This window comes from Artemia sp. Qi Xiang Cuo, chromosome 9 (genome assembly GCF_049724085.1).
Source record: "Artemia sp. Qi Xiang Cuo chromosome 9, ASM4972408v1, whole genome shotgun sequence".
In the NCBI taxonomy this organism is placed as follows: domain Eukaryota; kingdom Metazoa; phylum Arthropoda; class Branchiopoda; order Anostraca; family Artemiidae; genus Artemia; species Artemia sp. Qi Xiang Cuo.
This window is the reverse complement of record NC_142802.1, coordinates 44,636,468-44,659,136: the sequence shown is the minus strand read 5'-3', so window position 1 is coordinate 44,659,136 and position 22,669 is coordinate 44,636,468.

The following is a 22,669-nucleotide window of genomic DNA, read 5'->3' as shown; positions in this document are numbered from 1 at the left end:
GTGATTAAACATGTTATGAAACTATGTGCTATTTGCTTATGCCCCGTTGGTACCATTCCAAACGAGCGGGGATTCCCCTCCTGTTCCTAAACATTGCAAAAAAAGATAGCAGTATGAACGGGGATTCCCCACACAAATTTGTTTCAACTCTAAGTTTCTCAACGAGAGTGTTTTTTTGAGCCAACATCCGTTTTTTAGGGAGCCAATCAGAGAATTGCTTACATATGATTTTCCCTTTGCATAACAATTTGTCATTGAAATTCTGTATAAAATGTTCATGCACTACAATTTAATTTCCATTATGATTTAACATATCGTATAGTACACTGAATATTATTAACTTTGAAACAATGGATATTTCCATTTTCAATGTGAGTATAGTTTACTGAATTTCTTAATATATTTCCAGATAAAAAGCATTTTACCAGTAAATTCAAATTTCAGGGGGACTTAGCCCCCCTCCCCCCGCCAACCACCCAAACCTTAAAATATGATGAGTATATTCGCTAGAAAACGGAAAAGTATGCTATTTTTTCCATTTAAATAAAATCTCTCCTCCCCCCTCCTTTGTTTACGATTGTAATTGTTTTGAAATAGTTCTTTTCGTTCAAAAAAAAAATTTCATTTTCCTCTTCATGCTTTTAAAATGAGCTTTCTTTTACAGGTCTAAATAGAACCATCTGTGTTTAACCTTTTTACAAGAGGGAGTGATTTCAAAACAACATCTGGCATGCGCATTATCTGAATTAAGAAAACAAAGGACTGGAAACATGTAATTCTAAACGCTTAGAAGATAGAGAGTTTGTATTTTTGCCAAATTAGACATATATTTTTCAATTGTATTCCTCGAAAGCAAATGGATTTCACAGATGATTAAGAGGCTTTTATAAAAATATATGGCAGAGAAGGGGGGGGGGGCAATGTATCAATTCTAACACGGTTTTTCTTTACTTGGTACCCATTAAAAACGAAATTTTTGTGTTAAATAAGTAATTCTTGTATCTTTTAAAAGAGCTTTACGGGGTTTGAGAGAGAGACTCTGTTCCCTGATTCCGTGTGGTGAGAGGGGAAGTCTTTGTGCAGACTAATATTTTCTTCTGTAAAAAAAGGGAATCGTTTATTCCATGCTAAACTTTGTCTTCTTTTTAAGGAAGAGGATTCCTCCAATTACTCTCCCGCGGAAAAGAGAGCTTAGGCTAACGGTGTTGGTTCAATACAACAAGTGGAGATAGGTGGTCCATTGGGGGCCACTTGCATCCATTCCAGACCAGCGCTGCCTGTCCAAAACCCACCAGTGCCAACCCCCTATGCAGCCAGGTAGAAAGCTGAAAAGAGAATGGATGGTTGCTCACATGATGGGGAGCCCCACTGGCTCATCTGTCTAAGCCAGTGACATCGCCATCACATCTATGCAAGAAAAGGACGGCACTCAACAGCAGTCTGAATTTGGAAATGTGAGTATTTTCACCTCTAGCTTCTACCTATTTCTATCCAACTTTTTTTTGTTTTTTTTAAGTACTTTCTTTTGGCCATTTTTCAACACCGTAAAATTGTACGTCAGAGATATTAAAATGTTAATCCCCCGCCCCCAACCATTGTCTTAAATTTCTCTGCTCCCCTCAGAGACAGCTGAATATAATGCATTTTTTTTTGTTTTTTGATTGGCAACGAAAGCACTCTTTTGCGTCTTTCTGAACTTTCTGTGGGAGGGGGGTGGAGGCAAGTATTTAGTTTAAATAATTCTAGGAGCAATTGAGTTTTAAGGATGGGGTGAAAAAATGAACATGTTTTTTTAACTTTATAAAATAATGGTTATTTCACATAGAAAATAAAACCTTTTTTCTATAGGTTAATGAATTAGCCTTCTCGCCGTTTTTCAACACCGTAAAAGTGTATGTCAGATATATTAAAATGTTAATCCCCCCGCCCCCAACCATTGTTTTAAATTTCTCTGCTCCCCTCAGAGATAGCTGAATATAATGCTTTTTTTTATTCGCAAAGAAAGCACTCTTTTGCGTCTTCCTGAAATTTCTGTGGGGGGGGGGGGTAACGGCAAGTATTTAGTTTAAATAATTATAGGAGGAATTGAGTTTTGAGGATGGGGTGAAAAAATGAACAAGTTTTTTTTAACTTTATAAAATAATCGTTATTTCACATAGAAAAAAAACCTTTTTTCCATAGGTTAATGAATTAGACTTCTCGCCATTTTTTCAACACTGTTAAAGTGTGTGTGTGTGTGTGTGTGCGTGTGTGTGTCTGTGTATGTGTGAGTGTGTGCGCATGTGTGAGTGTGTGCGCATGTGTGTGTGTATGTGTGTGTTTGTGTGTGTGTGAGCGGTGCATGCGCCGCGTCTACTCGATAATTCATTGAGATAGTATAATGAATAGTGCAAATTCAATAACGACGTAATGATTGAATGGTGTATATTTATTTCCATATCATTATTTCTTATGTTTGATCCGGGTGCTGTAATTTTTTCAATATACATATCAACCAAATTGTATTTCAATGCTGATTTTGAATATCTTTAAATTATTTCGTTTAGCTTAATCCATCAAAAGTTATGAGAAAATTAAGAATTTTTGAAGTAGAAATTCTAACGTCGCATAATTTGTTTCCGTAACGCGTTTCTATCTGACTTCAGAGACATAATTACTTATAGGCTAATGGAATATATATATAGGGGTTAGAAACATAATTTCAACCTGTAAGAATATTTCAGCGTGCTTGCGCGTGTTTGTGTGCGTGCGCGCGTGTGCGTACGTGCGTGTGTGCGTGTGTGTGTGTGTGTGTGTGTGTGTGTGTGTGTGAGTGTGTGCGCATGTGTGCGTGTGTATGTGTGTTATTAACAAAATTTGTAATTGATTATGCATTTGTTTGATAAATAATGCTATAAGCAAAAAAAAATTAATTTATTATGCATTTTTTGATAAATTCGAATCCAATTAAAAAAAAAATTTTTTAAAGTGTGCTATAATTGTGATAAATCTTTCGTCAAAGAAAAAAAAATTAATCCATTCATTTTCTAGTTTCAAGGGGAAGCTGTGAAAACTTCTGCCTTCCCTGGCCCGAGACTTCAAAGTATCATGGGTAATTGTCCCCTCTCGCCGGATGATGTTAGTGAAGGTATGCCATTTAACATCCCCCTGTATTTTCAATTTACAACTGAAGAAATGGACAGTCTTATGAAAATTGTTGGACCTATTGTCCAAGGGGATATTTTTTACGATAGTTTTATAATTAGTGAATTGGGTCCTGTGCAAAAAGGTGCAGGACATAAGAATAGTGACACGTCCCTGGAATTAAGTGAATTTTATTTGTTAGAGTATGCTCTAGGTCACTTAAAAACATATAGGGTAGATTTTCCCCCTCCCGGGGAAAACGTGATTGATGGTGGGGTCATTTTAACAGACCCTGTAAATGTTTTTCATAGCAACATCGACCGAATTCGAGCACTTATATAGATTCAGATTCAGAAATGGGAGGGGGGGGGGTCAAGGGGGGGTTAAAGCATCAGTAAATCAAAAAGTTTATTTACAAAAGGGGACATCTGGGGAAATTTTTTATTTTCATTTTTCAACTGGCAATCAAACTTTTTACCCTGGTCTAAACGAATTTGAGGGCAACTCTTTCAACTGTGTAAATAAATTAATATAAACTTTGGACCTATTTAACGAGAGGGGAAGCAGGTCCACCATTGTATGCATTGAACACATGGATCTGAATCTCAGTAGATTTAAAAAAAACTTCACTTTAAGGGAGGGCAGGGTAGTCGACGAATAAAATGTCACCCGGACTTGTCGGCTATAAGAGGAGTTCGGGGTTTCAGATTTGACACGGGGCTGCAATTCTTTAAATACGCATTTTTAGTAGCAGCCAATAAAACATTAAAAAAAGATTCAACAGTAAAAAAACTCGACTGACTTGCTCGTAACGGTGGTGAAAATTTCCCTAAAGTAAATTTTGACTGTTTAGAGGGGAAGTACTCGGTGTCCTTAAAAGAAATAACCGTATTCGAAAGAGCAAATGAAAATCTTGAGTTGGGGATGGTGGTGTTCCAGAACAACACGGAATTTGTAAATGGGGGAAAGAAACCGAATAGTAAAGGAGTTATATTCAGTTAGGACACCGTTGGTAGATCATGTTAAAAATTTGGTTTGTGTTATTTATGAGCCTCCCAAATTTGTAAATTCCTATGGTCAATTTTTCCCCGTTGCAGCAATAAGTCAACTCTTATCCCAAGGCGTTCAGAAATGAGAACACCTCTATTGCCCCATATGCCTTTCCCCATTCACATCTGAGCGAGCATTCACGGATCACATGAGACATTGCAAAATTCATGGCAATCAACGAATTGAAATGCCGGCAGAAGGCAAAGATACTTTACAATTAAAAAATATCCGAAATTCCCTGCTACAAGTTGATAAAGTATGTTTGGATTGTGAATCAAGACTGGTGGAGGTGTCAGACCATTCAAGGCAAAATATAGTCAAGGAACACAAACTAGTTGCGTGTTCTTATGCGCATGCCCGTCGCGATTCAAATAATAAAATGCAGCTGGAAGAATTTTTTTTTTGCTATGGATGAGGAGGGTAGCATGGAGAAGTTATTGGTGTCTTTAATAAAAACAACAAACAGCGCAATTTCACGATTGCGTCACACCGACTACCCAATGTTATTATCAGATAAAGAGCAACTGGCACTAGAAAAAGGAACATTTTTCTGTATTTGTCGGGGTACTCTTGTCCCAAAAGATGCGGTCCAGGATCACAATAATCTTATTAATCCGATCTCAACGGGAAAAAGTAACTTTCGAGAGTGGGCTCACAGATCATGTAATTTAAAAATTCAACAACAACTCTTTCTTCCGTTTATTATACATAACTCTAACTACGATCTGAAGAATGTGCTACCAGCAATGGCACATCTTCAAACAAATGGAACAGTGGATTATGCATGGGTGGTAGACAGCTTTTCCTACAAAATGATTCCTAAATCATTGGAAAAGTTGCTTGTTTTGGAATTTATGTGGAAATTTGTTGAAGACGACGTTGAGTACATGAATAAAATTCGCTTTTTAGATTCTTACAGTTTTTTTCCCAAATCATTGAGTGAATTAATTCAAGTGCAGAAAAACAATGACGGTTGCAACGCTTTTTCCCTTCTCAAGCAACAATTTCCAAATGGTTTATATGATTTGTTGACGGTCGAAGGTATATATCCTTATGATTATTATTGTTCCATGTCGAGATTCGCCGAGGAAACTTTTCCTTCGATTGAATCGTTTTACGTTAGTCTGCATGATCGTAGGTGCACCGCCAATGAATACAGTTTTGCTAAAAAAGTGTGGGCAGAGGGAGGGTGTAAAAATGGGTTTGACAACTGCAAGCTGTATTTGTCGAGGGATGTGTTAACTCTGTTAGACATTAAGTGTAAAAATACGGAAAAAATGTATGGGGAATTTAATATTGATTCGGACTATTTTTTTCATCTCCTCATTTGGTGATGGAAATCAACCTAAAAATTAGCGGGGAAAAAATTTGGCTAATCGCTGATATTGATCAGCACCTGTTCATCGAAAGGTCAATGAGGGGTGGATACGTTTTTCACTGGGATCGTATCTTGGAAACTGATCCAACTGGAGAGAAGACGGGGACAAAATCAGATGCAGTTTTCCTTGATATGAATTATATCTACCCCTCGACCATGTCCCATTATGTGCTACCTTGCGTTGACTATAAATGGCTCAATGACCCTCAAGCTCCCCATTTCCCCAACATTGACAGTGTTGAGGAGAATGGACCGGTTGGATAGTTTTTTGAAATTGATGGGGAGATACCAGTTGAGCTTCACGATTCAGTAAAGGATTTTGTTTTTCGGTGCATCAATAGACCTGTGACTAGGGACTCTTTGAGCCCCCGCAATAGACGTTTAGTCGAGGTGGACGGATTGCATTGGTCATCTTAAAAATAAAAACTTATTCCTGACCTTCTGCCGAAAAAAAAATATTGTTGTACATCGTGTGACTTTAAAATAGATGTGCAACAATGGTTTCAACGTCACAAAGGTTCACAGTGTGCTCCAGTTTTACCAAAACCTATATCTGAAGATGTTTTTTTACACTTTGGTCAGCAAATGTTCTAAAGCGCAGAAAAAAGCCATAATAGAAATTCATTAACTCATTTCGAATTTGGCTATTGGCAAAACGTTTGAGTGTTCACTATAGAAATCGTCGTAACGTCATGATCGATCCTAAACAATGTGCTAGTACACTTCCTTCAAGATCATTGGCCCGGACATGGTACTTTTGAATAGAAAAAAAAAGAAGCATTGTCCTGAATACAAATATTGTTGCAGGCAGGATGATCTTAGAGATCTTTGAAAAGCTCATGTTGGAGTTCTACTACAATTTGGCTAGGGTACAGTGGCCAGAAAAGGGACAAGTAGAGGTTTTCTACGGGGACACAGATTCTCTACTGTTAAAAGTAAAAACCCCAAATCTAATGGATGATTTGGCGCACTGTGAAATTATCAGCTCACGGATGGACTACACCAATTGGGGTGGGCTTTACCCAGAGCTAGTGAAACGTCGGGCGCCAAATCAGCTTTTATTTTATAAATCAGAAACGGGAAGCGACATGATTTCCCGTGGTATGTTTGTAAGTCCGAAGGTGTACTTTATACAGACACATGACGAGGAAATCAAGTAACACTGCAATGGAGTGCCCACATGCTATGTGGATAAGAATTTCAACATGGATATCTATAGGAATTGTATTGTTCAAAATACAATTCCACGAGCCAAATTGCTGGCAATTCGTTCCCTCAAATACAGGAACTTTACTGTAAATATATAAAAATTGCCACGAGTACTATCTCTGACAAGGTCTATGTTTTTCAAGACGGTGTGACTATCTGCCCCCTGGGTCACTATTTAACTTCACACCGGGCCGAATGTGTTATCCATAAGGAAATTCTCGGTTTTAATAAAGTCCAATAAAATTTTCCCAAAACTTTTGGGGGGGGGCCTCGCGGCCTTTGGAGGGGGGGGGGGGGAGGGCTCGCAGCCTTGGGGGTGGGGGCCTCGTGGCCCGGGGGGGGGCGCACCGCCACTACCAAAGTTATCTTTTTTTACTTAGAGCAGATTTTTTTTTGTACATGTTGCATTCAAATTAAAAAAAAAGTGATATTATTTTAATTGCTTTATTCTAGTGCTTTTCTTTATAAATAAATTTAAAAAGGTGTATTTTTTCTTTGTTTTCTGTAAAGTGCCGCTGTTTATAATACAAGAAATATGATTCTTTATTGATTTTTTGTTCTTGAACAGACTAGTAATAGGGAAAGTATTTAGTCATTAGAAAACTATAGTTTACAGTTAGTTGTTCAGGTCAACTATTTAAGGGAACATGCATCAATTTAAAACACCATTCAGATCGTTTCTTTATGGGCCGTCAATGTCAGGCAAAACAACACTCTTAACTAAAATAATTAAAATTGTGATAAAATGTTTGTGGAAAAGCCGAAAAAAATCTACTACTGTTACAGTATTTGGCAGGAGTCATACGATAAAATAAAAGGAATTGCCACGCCGGGATTGGTGCAGATACAATTCAGACAGGGACTTGATGTTTTCAACATTATTGAAGCAAACTCTTGGCTGATTATTGACGATCTTGCTGAATCTATTGAACAATGGTCCCAGGAAATGCTGCAATTGTTCACCGTTCACTCTCATCATGAACAGATTTCTTTTACTCTGGTTCTACACAATCCCTTTCATCAGAGCAAATGTACGCAAAAAGTTGCATTGAACTGCAACAACTTTATAATCCACAGAGTAGTTCGCGATTCTAGCTCCCTAATCACCCTCAATAAACAGATATATCCAGGCGCTCCTAAATTTTTACTCTCAGCATACATCCTGTCAACTACTAAACCCTACGGCTATAATATATTGGATCTTAATCAAAATACACCCGAGGATCTGCGCGTAGTCACAGATATTTTCGACAATGAAATTACAGTATATCTACCCGTGAACACTAAAAAGACCTATTAGTCGCTATCATGACACTGAAGAAAATACATGAAAATAGACATCTGTTTTCAGTTCTAAGCACTTCAAAACCTCCACTTAGGAAATCCATACTCAAACATGGTATTGACAATGATTTCATTAATCTAATATCTGAACTTTGTTTAAATTTGACCGAAGGCAATGTTCAACTGTCAGAAGTAGTTAATCGACAGGCAAAGCAACATCATTCCGTTTAGCGTACAGTGGCCTCTAAAAACAAAAGAAATAATTTTAAAAAAGTGTCTTCTTAAGGCGGGCGGTAGCTTTTTCGCACTTTCACTGCCGATAATTGCAGGACTTGTAAACAGTTTTCTCTAGATGGCAAAACCCTATAAATTGAGTCCAATAGAACTTGCTCTCTCACCCGTGGAACAGTTTGAGAACAATCTGAGTAAATTCATTGACAATGAGAATATTGAGGATGATAAAAAACTGCTTTTACTTCAAGATGCACTTCGCCGAGTGGACCAACATAAGCCCTATCGTGTGAGAGCCACTGCTGCCGGTATTGATCACAAAAAAGAATCATCTCCTCGAGAGTCTGCTGCTGCTAGAACACAATTAAAGAAGGAGGAACTGTATTAGTTTTTATTTAAAACTGTAAATCTAAGGCCCCAGTAATATTGTGAAAAGAGTAAACGACTCCTAACTTATCTCATTGAAAGTGGTCAAGACCATATTCAAGTTGAGAGCAATGGGAAAGGGATTATAATTCAGGGCAAGAGCTATATTGTACTTGATTTAATCTATGATATGGTTACAAATCGTAAAGGACTATTATCATTTGATGCTCATCTATACAACTTTCTAAATACATTAAACTTTCCCAAAAGTCTTATTAGCAATAGACAAATTCTAAAAAAAATTAAATGAACATGTATCATTGTCAACACCATTAAAATATAAAGAAGAAGAAGAAGATTTTAAATCAATTTTGGAAAATACTAGCACACCACTCATAGCTAGACAAAAGCGAAGACGTATCAACTCAACGTCACCACCACCACCACCACCCGCCAGTATACAAAAGGGTAGCGGACGTTACACAACGTGTTTTCGTTCAAAATGGTTGAAGTTCTGAAAGGTGTATCAGAAAATATTGGTGAAGCGGGGAGTTTAAGTTCACCCTTCACTCTTTCCAAAGTCACTGGTGTTCATACTAAAAGTGTACAAGACTATCTACAAAATGAATCAAGTTACACTCTAAATAAAAATCATAGACTTTGTTATAATCAATATCGAAAAACTAAAGTCTTGTTCCCATTGCATATAATGCAAGCAGATCTCCTGACTCTAGATGAGATTCAAAGACGTCACAATACACCGTACAAGTACATTCTACTTGAAATCAGTGTTTTTAGTCGCTGTGCATATGCAATTCCATTGCACTCGAAGAGCGCAAGGTGTTGAAGTTGCTCAGGCTATTGAAAGTATTCTCGAACAGGATTCATATAAAAAAATTCAAACGGATCGTGGAAGTGAATTTGTTAATTTTCATGTTGCAAAAGTACTAGTGAAATATAGTACACTGCTCTATCATAGTCATAGTCCTATAAAGGCTGCATTGGCCGAACGATTGATAAGAACTATTCGACTTTTAATTTCAAGACATTGTACATTGAAAAATACACCGGCTTTTATTCACGATTAAGATAAAATCATGTTGATTTATAATCAACGAATTCATCGATCAATTTCCAATTCAATCACAACGGAAGTTCATCATTCTGATCATGACGCAATTTACACCTTTCTTAAACAATATTCCAATGAAACGATTGCCAAGAAGAAGAAAAATAAATTCAATGTTGGTGATACTGTTCGAATTAATAGAACAACTAATGTTTTTGAAAAGGGGAATTACTTGTGGTCCACCGAACTTTTTAAAGTGGCAAAAATCCTAGAAACAAAACCCATAACTTATCGTTTGCGCGATACCAAAGATGAAGAGATTCTCGGCGGCTTTTATGACTATGAACTACAAAAGGTTAAAAATAATAGTGAAATCTATCAAATTGAAAAGATATTAAAGACTCGTACTTGCAGGGGTAGGAAACAGTTACTTGTTTGGTGGCTAGGATACAACTCTGATTTTGATTCTTGGATCGGCGTTGAAGATATGGAAAATGCCCAATGATTTCTATTTAACTCTTATGTCCAACGTTTCTGATCCCCTCTACAACGACTTGAATTCGACAAATGATTTTTGGACAAAACTCCCCCCCGCCATCGAATTTGACGGTGCGTATGAAGTGGCTCTTGTCGACTGTATTCTCAAAAATACCTAAGACATCCCAAAAAGGGATCTTGTTTATGATATAAAGGTTATACCATACGATTGCACACTCTTTGTCGACTATGAATGGATGGAAGCACTTAAATCTATCAAATATCCACATGCCAAATGGAAATATATTGAATACAATTATATGACAGACTTGTGTCGTACAATCAATAGAAAAATCTCATATCGTAGGAATGGTAAATTCCATTTTAATTATTCATTGGAACACGATAGAATTTACATTACCTCACCTGTTGACACTGAAATAATTATTCTCAATGATAATCTGAGAGACGTTCTTGGCTTTAAACAGAATATGATCAATGGGAAAAATGCTGGCGCCGTTTACGGGATGGATCAAGTTATTTTTGCTGATTATCCACCTGGTTTCGCCTCGGACTCTTGCATATTTGTCTATGCATCTTTTGTGGAAACATCGAGAGTTTTTAATTCAAATGTCCCCCTCCTACGTGTTCTTGAACGAAAAATAACTCATGAACTTGTTCATCACTATAATATAAAGGATCTTCAGTATGTTCCTGAAAAAAGTTCATATTTGGAACTCTGTCAGTTAACATTAAAAAGTGAGTTGGGTAATCCTCTAGCAATAGCAAAAGGTTTAGTAGTGTTTACTTGTAATTTTTGACCCATTGTCGGCGACAGCGCCATCGCCTAAAGTGAACAACAGAAGAAGTCCATCTGTCTGCCCCGATATCGAGTGTTCTGTTGGTGCTATGAGTCCACATCAAATAGACAATGGATTGGACTGCTACAAGGGTCGTACTACGATGTCTGGCTATGGTCTTGGTAGCTGGTTTGCTAGGCTATTTCGTTCTGCACTACCCCTTGCCAGAAAATATCTTGTACCTGCTACGTCAAATTTTGCTGCCTCCACACTACAGGACTGGGGGTCCGGCAAGAATTTCAAGGAGAGTGTTAAGGAAAATATTAGATCTTCAGCAAGAGCCGTTGGTGAGCAACTAAAATCTCGGCAAAATGGGGATGGATTGGAAAGGATGCGTGCACGTCATTCACTCATCATTCTCCACCCAGGCGGGAAGCGAAGGACATCAACAAGAATTTTGATAAAGAAAACAACGAAGGCCACTAAGCAGCAGAAGAAGAAAAATATTTTTATCTCAAAGAAGCATTTGTTTTCTTTAGGTGACTTATCTCCCCAACATGAAATCATATCCATTGATCAGTTCCTCATTTAATCTATTCAATGCTGAAAAATTTGATGTCAGGTTCAAGTATGGCTACTATGAACAATTTCATCCCCAACAACCCCTCTTGGAAAATATACACTTTCAAATATTTTCCAATGAAGACTGTTTCATTGATTTGTCACCAATATTTATTGATTTAAATGTTGCGGTGAAGAAAAAGTCAGATAATACAGCTCCAAATGCTGGCGATGGTCTCTCCTACGAAAACTGTATTCTACACAATCTGTTCAAACAAATTAATGTATTTATTAATGGAACATTGGTGAACACTAGCAATAATTTATCAAACTATGCAAGTTACATACAATTTATGATGATGACACCAAAGGCATACAAGGAGTCGAGAGGACAATCACTGGGCTATAAATATCGATCAGGTGTTGTTGCCGATAGCGATCATACTACTGCATTAACCCAGAAGTATCTTCTTGTCTCAAAGTTATACTCTGATATATTCAAAAAGTCCCAATGGCTACCCCCAATGTCAAGATGGACAAAAAGGTACAACTGGCCCCATTGACTCTCCTTTTGAGAAAAACACTTCCAGCAGCACCTAATGACCATATCATTATCACATCGGCAATTCTCCATGTCCAAAAAAAACAGGTTATGAGCTCTGTTGCATTGGCAGTAGAAAAGCTAAGACCCAATGGCAACAACATTAAGTTTCATGTTCCCCATGCGATCACAGATCAACGTCATATTGCAACTAATACTCGTAGCTGTAGAAATTCGTCATTTATCAATTGGGAAATCCTGTAAAAATTGGCATTGGCCTCTCTGAAGAGTGGTAGTGCCGTTGGATTCTGGACTGAATCCCCCCATGATTTTAATTTTTTTCAGTCTATCTAGCCTTGTGTGCAAAGTGAATGGTATTCCACTGTACACTCTATCATTTGACGAAAATCCTATAGAACTCTGTACGAGTTTACCATACAGTCCCTAGATCATGACTCTCAACTATTTGAAAATGGAATAACCTATTCAATGTTTTCAAAAACTCATGGGGTAATTGTTTTGAACTTGTCGGGGACTCAGGATATGAGCATAGTACGAACAGGGAATGTACGTTTAGAGTGTACATTTGCCGATGCTTTGACTGAGAGTATCACGCTAATATCACTGAGTCAATTTGAAACCTATTGCGAACTCACACCCGACGGCAGCGTTCTACTAGACCTAGCACCATGAACACAAACCAAATAATCAACGTATTTAGTATGGATTCATACATGTCCCAGTACAAGTCCTACTGCATACCTTCGGACTTCATCGAAAAAATTCCAAGTGTTAACAATACCCTAATCATTGTTAATAGCAGTCCATCGACTTTGAAGACTGGCCATTGGCTATGCATCTTTAAAAACGCAAATAATATTTAATTTTTTTATCTTTTTCGCCTATCGTATAAATTATACACTCCTTACATCAGCAACTGTATTGAAAGTAGTGGGAAAATCATTTTTCAAAATCAATGTAGAGTACATTATTTAACGACTAAGACATGTGGCTTTCATGCACTACTTTTTTTTATGTTCAGATGTCGTGGCTTTACCGAGAAACATTTTCTCAGCATTTACGTTGACTTTCCACGATTTACCGACTTTCTAGTGGAAAATTTACTTACAAGCGTGTCTAGTATTGAGGTGAGGTTCCTAGAAACAAATTGTTACCTGAATGCAATCTAGATTTCTTGGTAATAAAAATTTATGGAAACGATAAAACGAATTTTTTACTCTTTAGATCTCATATTCTACTAGGTATTTGTTGAGTACAACTAATAGCGTTAGATTATTCAAATTCAGAGCGTACTCATCTTGATGTACTACAATGCCGGAGTCACGTTTTCTACAGTATAGCGTAACTTCACTCTTGTCATATCTCTTTGTATAGTCAATGATACTATTCTCACTCATTCTATGGAATTCACATGTTTCAATTTGTTTATTTGAAGTTATGTCATAAATAGTGTCCTCAAGGGGCAAATCACATTCCGTCACAGCCAAGTAAAAATCAGTGGGCTTATAATCATAGTAGTCATTGTCTTCACAACGATGACGCAAAAACCAAATTCTTTTGTTGTTCCAACAGTTGAATCACTGACCCGGTTCCTCCTCCCAGAACAATCTAAAACCACGACGATACCAATCTTGTAGCAACAAACTAAAATCACGCTTAGGATTCTTTCCAATCATACCTGGATATTTATTCTCCCACTGATTACATTTATCATAGTGACAATTGGAACATAGGTGGCATCTAGGATGAGAGTCACACACCTCTTCAAGACAGGAATTACAACCTTTAATTTGTACAGCATATCCTTTATGCAATTTACACGGGTTGCATAATCTACACTTTTCATCATACTCATCAATCATTGTGCAATTCTCACATGATGACCAGCTGCCCAGTGTGTACATACATAAGGGGCATGTATGGAAAAATTTATCATGTTTAGTTATTCTCACTGCCACAATGAAACTGAGCTAGCAACAGCAAAAAATTGTCTGAGAGAAAGGAGTAAATATCTCGTTTGTCTCTGATTGGGCCCCTAAAAAACAGGTGTCGGCTCGAAAACTACTCTGGTTGAAAAAACTTAGAGTTGAAACAAATTTGTGTGGGGAATCCCCGTTCATACTGCTATCTTTTTTGCAATGTTTAGGAACAGGAGAGGAATCCCCGCTTGCCGGAATGGTACCAACGAGGCATAAGCAAATAGCACGTAGTTTCATAACGTGTTTAATCATATGTAGAGGTACCATAGAATAACAATGGAAGGAATATGGCGCTATAGAATAGCATGGGAGGGAACATAAACCCTTAAAATAGCATGGGAGGTAACATTAGCCCTTAGAATAGCATGGGAGGGAATATAAGCCCTTGAAATAGCATGGGAGGTAACATAAGCCCTAAGAATAGCATGGGAGGGAAAATTAACCCTTAGAATAGCATGGGAGGGAACATAAGCCCTTAAAATAACATGGGAGGGAACATAAGCCCTTATAATAGCATAGGAAGGAACATAAGCCCTTATAAAAGCATGGGAGGGAAAATAAACCCTTAGAATAGCATGGGAGCGAACATAACCCAAGCAAATAGCACAGGAAGAACATAAGCCAAGCAAATAGCATGGGAAGGAACATAAGCCAAGCAAATAACATGGTAATTCCTAGGGCATCAAGCAATATGGAAGGTACTACTCTACTATTGTGGCCGAACATGGGAGTTCGCTATCCCGCAGGATGAAAAAATACTAACAGCAAACTGGTGAAGATGGCACGTCTCGGAAGCTGCCAAAAACAGGCAAATAATAAGAGAATACAATGTGAGTTTACAACGTGAGTTTTCTAGTATTCGTAATTAGGCGTAGGCTTTCAGACATAATTGAACAAAATTCCAGAGGTAATCACCTTAAAACCTGATTTAATCTGATGTTTTTGGTAAAAGTATTAATTAAGGTCAGACATTTTAAAAACATACACTGCCATCTGTCAGAGCTTTTATAATCCCCCAGAAGCCCCATAGGTTCTTATATTGAAACTGTTTACTTTGGCTAAACGTGGGCCAGTCTCCTCTATACCAATTTTGATATTTAATTTTGCCCAACTGTAAAATTTTGAATTGAATTCTTAGAAGAAGCTGTTATCTAACCATAATGTGATTTGTGTCAAATCACTTTTGTGGTGTTTATGTTTTCCGGAAATTGGAAGTTGGATAGTGGGTCTCTTATATTATACTGTTGCAGGAAAAGTAGAACATGGAAAATGTTAAAGGCCGAGTTTTAGCGAAATATAGAATGACTAGTTTCTAAAGACCTATATTCAAAGGACCTCGGGAAGTATTAGTAAGACCCCTCCCCCCTCCATCACAGAAGTGGCTGCCCCCCTCTAAACAAGATGCTGCCTACGCCTAACAAATAAACTTTCAAATGGGGATAAATCCATTTATTTAGACAGTGAAAAAACATGTACAAAAGTCCAGATATTTCGGTCACATATACAGCGACCGTCTTCAGTTGAAATACTGTTTAGTATTTCTACTGAAGACGGTCGCTGTATATGTGACCGAAATATCTGGACTTTTGTAACTGTTTTTTCACTGTCTAAATAAATGGATATATCCCCATTTGAAAGTTTATTTGTCCGTCTTACAACGGCAGTGTGGTCTAAGAAAACAACACCTAATTTAGAGGTGTTATGTCAAAAATGCTGCCCACGCCTATGGGGAAACAACCCCTAAAAGTCATAGAACTTTTAATGAAAATCACGCGATCAGATTCAGCGTATCACAGAACCCTAACATAGAAGTTTCAAGCTCCTATCTGCAAAAATGTGGAATTTTATATTTTTTGCCAGAATGAAAGATCACGGATGCGTGTTTATTTGTTTTTTTTTTGCTTTTTTTTTATTTTGCCAGGGGTGATTGTATCGATTCAGTAGTCCTAGAATATTGTGAGAGGGCTCATTCAAACGGAAATTAAAAGTTCTAGTGCCCTTTTTAAGTGACCAAAAAAATTGGAGCGCAACTTGGCCCCCTCCCAAGCTTAATTTTTTCCCGAAGTCACCCAATCAAAATTTCGAGATAACCATTTTGTTCAGCATAGTTGAAATCTAATTAATATGTGTTTGAGGATGACTTAATCCCCCACTGTTCCCGGGGGAAGGGATGCAAATTATAAACTTTGCCCATTGTTTACATATAGTATTGGTTATTGGGAAGTATACAGGCGTTTTCAGGAGGAATTTTTTTCTAGTGGGGGGGGGGGGGGCGGGGTCAGAGTAAGGGTTACAGAGAGGATCTTTCCATGGAGAATATTTCCTTGGGGAAAGGGATATTTCAGATTTCCCAGCATTATTTAAAAAACGATCAGAAATTAAATAAAAACAAGTTTTTTTTCAACTGAAAGCAAGAAGCAACATTAAAACTTAAAACGAACAGAAATTATTACGTATATTAGGGGGTTCGCCGCCCAGTCAATACCTCCCTCTTTACGCTAAAGTTTTTTTTAGTACTTTCAAAAGAGCTATCTATTTTAATTAACCGGCCTTTGTGATTCAGGGGTTTGTGATTCGAACAAAATTCGAACTTTAGCGTAAAGAGCGAGGTATTGAGTAGGGAGCGAACTCCCTATTATACGTAATAAAAAAATACGAATATAGAAGTTCGTTATGTAAGTTATTTCGTAAGTTACGTCAGAACAAAATTTCGAGAAAGCCAATTAGCCAAAAAAAAGTAAAATTAATATTGGAATTTTGTTTTAATTATTCATGTACGGTGAGCCAAAATCAAACCTGCATTATTTCAAAAACGTTCAGAAATTAACTAAAAAATCAAGTTTTTTTAACTGAAAGTAAGGAGCAACATTAAAACTTAAAAGGAACAGAAATTATTCCGTATATGAAAGGGGCTACCCCCTCGTCAACACCTCGCTCTTTACGCTAAAGTTTGACTCTGTCTCACAACTTTATTTTTTATAACAATAAAAAACTTTAGCGTCAGTAGTACCCCTCCATTGATTCTGCAACATGCCCTCCCCAGTTTCTTTAACATGCCATCCCTTTTCCATTGAATTTCAACAATATGCCCTCTGACGTCACGGCATCCCTGTTTCTAGGTGACATACCCATCCTTGGCAAGAGTTCAAAGGTCAGGTGACACACCCGTTTTGTTTTTCTATGACAGACCTTGGCAAGAGTTCCATGATTGGGTTAGGTCACCTGTTTCTAGGCGACGGCTGGCAAGATTTAAAGGATTTCAGTTTTATATTATATGATTACTTGGAATATGGCCCGTATAATACACAAGTTTTAATAGTAACCTCCAACCCCCTTACACCTGTTTCTAGCGCATGTTACACCACGCGACACACCCATTGCCCTTAAAGGGCCGAGATGAGTGAAGCTACCAGCTCCTCGAACCAGCACGGTGCAGTCACCTGTTCTATTAAAGGGAACACATTTGGAAAGACTCCTCGACACACCCATCTGGACTCCAATGACGTCATACGACTTACCTCGTTTCAAACAGACAGGTCTAATAAGATAAGATAACGTGTATTTCAAGCCAAAATATGGCCATGTACATAAATAACATACAAGATTAACAAATTACAGTACTCGTCACAATAATAAAGAAAAAAAAAAAAAACTACTCTCTTCTTTTTGCAAAATACTCATCAAGATATCTTCCCACTAGACAAATAAATTTTGACGACGTACTTTTGAAGGCATCGGGAAGCAGCATTCCATCATTCCCAAATAAATTTTCCCTTACCCCCAAAAGACCTTGACAACGACACAGAAGATGCTCCAAATTCTCCTCCTCTTCTTGGCAAAAAGGGCAAGCAAACCTGCCGTCCGGGACACTTTTACTCCTCTCAAAAACTTTCAATCTCGAACGAATCGGAAGGCAATTAGATCGTAGCTGAATCCAATATGTAAGGTATCTAAACAGTAAATTTAACTTAAACTAAAATTCCTGACCATAAATTATCTTAACCTCATTATAATATCTTAAAGTTTCCGAATTCTTAATCTCCTCACCCCATTTCTGTATCGTCTGGTCCTCCAGCACCCGCTTAATTTCTTTGTCCAACTGTAATTGTTGACTAGTTGGTCCAAGGCCATCATTCCATGCGAAAGAAAAACCTGTCTTATCCAATACCTCTTTAACTTTAAAAGGCTAAGATCTTTTCCTATGTAGCTGAAGTAACTCATCATATGCAGCCTTCAGTAACCTATCAGTGGGTAAATGTAAAACCCTTGACCAAAAGGTAGTCATTTGGACCGTCCTATAACTTTTAAGAGACCAAAGTCCAATATCTCCCTTAAGAAACTAGGAATAGGCCATTCTATGCAACCCGCACAATCTCTTAAAATAACCTAGCTGAACGCTTTCTAACTTGGCAGCGTTCTATATGCCTGAGGCAATTTTGCGTAACCCTAAGGAGCCCATGGGGGAATCCCCGCTTGTAGCACACACCTTACGTAATGATTGCGCAACAGTGTCACGTAATACTTTTTTTTCATTACCTTAATGACGGTACACACTTTACGTAATGATTGCCCATCCATCACTGCCAGATAATACCATTTTGACATTTTTCGCCAACGGCACAGCGCCCAAGCAAATCGTCCTCGAAACCATTGTCAATATTTTGTATCTTGAACCATATTCTAAAAATAAATTATTGCACGACACCTGAGATTCCCCATTTCTGGCAAACACTAGAACAGCGTGTTTACAGCCAAAATTTGATACAGTTCGGGGGGTATTTGCTTAAATTATGTAAAGGGAAAATGTATGTTTAAATTATGTAAACATCTAGGTATGAAAGACGCATCCCAAACAATAAATCTTAAAAACACAGACATTAAAAATAAAAACAAATTGACGAGCAATAAAACATAGAAAAAAAAAACACGACAAAAAATAAAAGATGAAAATGTCATATTATCATATACGCAGAAAAAGAACCGTGTATTATAGAAAACCGAGACTTCTAGCCTGCAAATCCGGGGGGGTAGGGGCGGGGGAGTGATATTAGATGCCAATTTAAGACATATTATGAGCTTTTAAGGAAATACCCCTTTTTCATTAAGATAAATTCATGGATATTTCAAAATATCCTAACAATATTTTCCAGCTTCCACCTAGTAGCGTTCATTTTCAGAATCTACTACCACTGAACTACAATTTTAACTCAAAGAGGAAAAATTGAAGTTGATTGAAAATTCTGTGATAGTCAATTGATTTAAAATCATTGGAAACTGTAAGTTAAGCTTCTAAATGTCAGAGGCAGTAATGTAGCGCAGTGGCGCTTTTTGTGCTTAAACTGTCAAATAGTCTTAATAAAATACAAGGTTGATATAGGCAGTTATTTTAAAAATTACTGTTGATTGAAAATTCTGAGATAGTCAATCGATTTAAAATCATTGGAAACTATAAGTTAAGCTTCCGAATGTCAGAGGCAGCAATGTAGCGCAGCGGCGCTACACTGTCAAATAGTCCTAATAAAATACAAGGTTGATAGTGGCACTTATTTTAATAATTACTGTTGATTGAAAATTCTGAGATAGTCAATCGATTTAAAATTATTGGAAAGTATAAGTTAACCTTCCGAATGTCAGAGGCAGTAATGTAGCACAGCGGCGCTTTTTGTACTTAACCTGTCAAATAGTCCTAATAAAAAACAAAGTTGATATAGGCACTTATTTTAAAGTTTCGTTTGACCAATTTGTTTTAATTGATGTCTATTGTCTCTCTCTTTGTATCTTTCTCGTTTTTACTCTGTCCTTATGAAACTTAAAAGAAAAACAATGGGTCTTTTCTTTTCTTTCTTTTATTTTTGAGACCAGTTTAAGTCCTCTGGCGTCGACAGTGTACGTGGCACGATCGTACCACTGCCTAATCTGTCTTTCTAGAACTTTAAAGAAAAAATACTAAGTACCCCCCCCCCAGAATACGTGATTAGTGTGTCATATTTTCTTTTTTTTATAGGTAAAGGAAGCCCAAACAATTTTCTCACAAGAAGAGAGTTTCTGGGCAGACTTCGAGAGTATTGTGGAGGAGAATGAGACTATCGTTTCGGAACAGCAGCAGCAACCGGAACATTTAGATCGACAGGAGCAACGAGAACAACATGAAGAGTTGGATATTTTTAAAATCGAAGTGGCTCTGCGGGAAGAAGAGGACGATAGCGAAGAAAAAGTAATTTTTCTTTGTCAAATAGATTTTATAGATATTTCAGAGGATACCTTGTTTAAATAAAAACATAGTTTTTTTATATCTAGAAAATTATATCTAATAGATTCACTTTACATCATAGAATATTTACATATAAACATAGTAATAGAACAAACGCTATACTCTCTAAGGGAACATATGATAAAAAAGTATAAGTTAACCTTCCGAATGTCAGAGGCAGTAATGTAGCACAGCGGCGCTTTTTGTACTTAACCAGTCAAATAGTCCTAATAAAATAAAAAGTTGATATAGGCACTTATTTTAAAGTTTCGTTTGACCAATTTGTTTTAATTGATGTCTATTCTCTCTCTCTTTGTATCTTTCTCGTTTTTACTCTGTCCTTATGAAACTTAAAAGAAAAACAATGGGTCTTTTCTTTTCTTTGTTTTATTTTTGAGAACAGTTTAAGTCCTCTGGCGTCGACAGTGTACATGGCATGATCGTACCACGGCTTAATCTGTATTTCTATAACTTTAAATAAAAAAAATACTAATTACCCCCCCCCCCAGAATACGTGATTAGTGTGTCATATTTTCTTTTTTTTTTATAGGTAAAGGAAGCCCAAACAATTTTCTCACAAGAAGAGAGTTTCTGGGCAGACTTCGAGAGTATTGTGGAGGAGAATGAGACTATCGTTTCGGAACAGCAGCAGCAACCGGAACATTTAGATCGACAGGAGCAACGAGAACAACATGAAGAGTTGGATATTTTTATAATCGAAGTGGCTCTGCGGGAAGAAGAGGACGATAGCGAAGAAAAAGTAATTTTTCTTTGTCAAATAGATTTTATAGATATTTCAGAGGATACCTTGTTTAAATAAAAACATAGTTTTTTTTATATCTAGAAAATTATATCTAATAGATTCACTTTACATCATAGAATATTTACATATAAACATAGTAATAGAACAAACGCTATACTCTCTAAGGGAACATATGATAAAAAAAAAAAATCAACAATTACTCACATGTAAAACTGAAGTGTCATCATCAGCACCGCTAGTCCTTTTTTTTGACATAATTGTTTCCTAACTGAACACAGTGGAACTTATGACATTACCATGATCCTGGAAGACTATTTATATCCGCACTCAAGGCCAGAGAAAATCATTTATGTAAGAGTTCAGTGACTCAAGAGCACCTTAGTACCATTGCGTAACTAACACTCAAAACCAAATTATGCAAGAGTTCCCAAGAGTGCCTTAGGGAATAGCCTTGATAAAGTTCGTTCAACCTCAATAGAGGACGGTCTTGATAAAGTTCAAGCTCAAGAGTGCCCTAGGGGATTTTTCTATTTTTGAGCACATTTTCATCACCTATTGGTTTTCTAGGGAAAGGAGGAGTAAACGATCAACTAATAATATCTAAACAGAAAAGAAATCAATGTAAAACTTTTTATTGTCAGAAAATATAATTATAAAATAACATATACATTTTCACTCTTTTTTCAAGATATCCCAATCCATTGTCCTCAATGTGTTTCATGATTGCATTCAATCCAAGTTTTAGTCTAGATATATACATAATGTTCACTTTAGCAACAAAACATGATTGTTCTTCCGATTTAAATTTACTCAAAGATATAGCATCTACCAATTATATCATCCCACTCAAATGTTAGCCGACAATCCTTTGCAATTTTCACTGCCAAATTGGGAACTCTCGTCTTCATATCATTATTGTCGACTCCTTCGACTTGCATTAGCTTAAAACCAGTCATTTTTAATAATAGAAGGTTTTTCCAACTTTAATCATTCCTAGTCAAATATCTATTTGGAACTACGATATCAACTACTTTCGAGTAATTTATATCCATACTCAAGGGCAAAGAAGTCCAGTATGTAAGAGTTCAGTGACTCAAGAGCACTCCCTAAGACCATTGCGTAACTAACGCTCAAAACCAGATTATGCAAGAGTGCCTTAGGGAATAGCCTTGATAAAGTTCGTTCAACCTCAATAGAGGATGGTCTTGATAAAGTTCGTTCAGCCTCAAGAGTGCCCTAGGGGATGGCCGTGATAAAGTTCATTCAACTTGATGCGCTTCACTGCTTCCTAGGGAACCACTAGAAAAAGACTTCTTAGAAGACCGGTAGAAGTATAAGGTCACATTCTACTAACGCAGTGGTCAAAACAGTTACACCGGTAGATTACATAAATAAGACGTATAGATCACAGTCGCCACTCTTTATTTGCAAGTGTTTTTGGTTGGAAACGGGCTTATGCTGTGACGGGCTGTTGGTAGTACTAGTGGTTTTGATTGTTTGGTTGTTACAATGGCTCTCGGAAGGGCTAAACCCTACCCAGGAGACAAACTTCATAAACTTTCTTGGT